This window comes from Nanorana parkeri, unplaced genomic scaffold, assembly GCF_000935625.1.
Source record: "Nanorana parkeri isolate BGI_ZX_2015 unplaced genomic scaffold, ASM93562v1 scaffold1958, whole genome shotgun sequence".
In the NCBI taxonomy this organism is placed as follows: domain Eukaryota; kingdom Metazoa; phylum Chordata; class Amphibia; order Anura; family Dicroglossidae; genus Nanorana; species Nanorana parkeri.
The window spans coordinates 28,236-30,129 of record NW_017308226.1 but is presented as its reverse complement, the minus strand read 5'-3'; positions in this window follow the sequence as shown (position 1 = coordinate 30,129).

Genomic DNA, 1,894 nt, shown 5'->3' with positions numbered 1-1,894 from the left:
AGCGCCAGAGAGGAGAGAGCCAGAGGGGAGAGCGCCAGAGGGGAGAACGCCAGAGAGAGACTGAGAGGAGGGGAGAGCGCCGGAGAGGAGAGCGCCAGAGGGGAGAGACTGAGAGGAGGGTAGAGTGCCATAGGGGAGAGCGGCGGAGAGAGCCTGAAAGGAGGGGAGAGTGCTGAAGCAAGCAGAAAGGTAAGTATCAGAGTGTGTTGTATACCGGACTCCGGTATGGAGAGCATGTTGTAGACCAGACTCCGGTATGTAGATGGTGACCAAGGTAGTTGACATTGGACTTTTAATACCATTTGGTAGAAAATAGACTATTGGTGTTACAACCCTCGTGCATACACTTTTATACTTTTTACTTTTTCCACCTGTATTTATTCACTTTATACCAGTAGATGTGGTTTTATTTCGAAATTTGCTAGATTGGTCATATATTAGTTTTCTCTAAATTATTGTTCTTTCTATTTAAATGTTGCTGATTGTCAAATTGATCCATTTTTATATTTAATCATTTAGTATTCACAATTGTATTTTCACTATATGGCACATATATGTATCATCTATTAATTTATTTGGTTCACATTTAACTATCTAGTATTCACATTCGTACTTTTACCATATTTATATGACACGTATATTTATTAACATTCATGCACATATGCACTTTTGGATTGCATATAGTTGCAAGTAGGATTCGATCACTTGCACTGTTTTTAGTTTGTGTCATTACAAACATCACATAATTTAAAGATTAAATATAGCACGTATCACAAAACCAAGCGCAGCACACCGGTTTACCACAGACTCCGGTATGTAGTTTGTGTATTATACACCGGACTCCGGTATGGAGAGCGTGTTGTACACCGGACTCCGGTATGGAGAGCGTGTTGTACACCGGACTCCGGTATGGAGAGCGTGTTGTACACCGGACTCCGGTATGGAGAGCGTGTTGTACACCGGACTCCGGTATGGAGAGCGTGTTGTATACCGGACTCCGGTATGGAGAGCGTGTTGTATACCGGACTTCGGTATGGAGAGTGCGTTGTACACTGGACTCCGGTATGGAGAGTGCGTTGTACACTGGACTCCGGTATGGAGAGTGCGTTGTACACAGGACTCCGGTATGGAGAGCGCGTTGTACACCGGACTCCGGTATGGAGAGTGTGCACCGGACTCCGGTATGGAGAGTGCGTTGTACACCGGACTCCGGTATGGAGAGTGCGTTGTACACTGGACTCCGGTATGGAGAGCGAGTTGTATACCGGACTCCGGTATGGAGAGTGCGTTGTACACCATACTCCGGTATGGAGAGTGCGTTGTACACCGGACTCCGGTATGGAGAGCGTGTTGTACACCGGACTCCGGTATGGAGAGCGCGTTGCACACCGGACTCCGGTATGGAGAGTGCGTTGTACACCGGACTCCGGTATGGAGAGTGTGTTGTACACCGTACTCCGGTATGGAGAGTGCGTTGTACACCGGACTCCAGTATGGAGAGCGTGTTGTACACCGGACTCCGGTATGGAGAGCGTGTTGTACACCGGACTCCGGTATGGAGAGCGCGTTGCACACCGGACTCCGGTATGGAGAGTGCGTTGTACACTGGACTCCGGTATGGAGAGCGTGTTGCACACCGGACTCCGGTATGGAGAGTGCGTTGTACACTGGACTCCGGTATGGAGAGTGCGTTGTACACTGGACTCCGGTATGGAGAGTGCGTTGTACACCGGACTCCGGTATGAAGAGTGTGTTGTACACTGGACTCCGGTATGGAGAGCGTGTTGTACACCGGACTCCGGTATGGAGAGCGTGTTGTACACCGGACTCCGGTATGGAGAGCGTGTTGCACACCGGACTCCGGTATGGAGAGTGCATTGAATACCGGACCCCA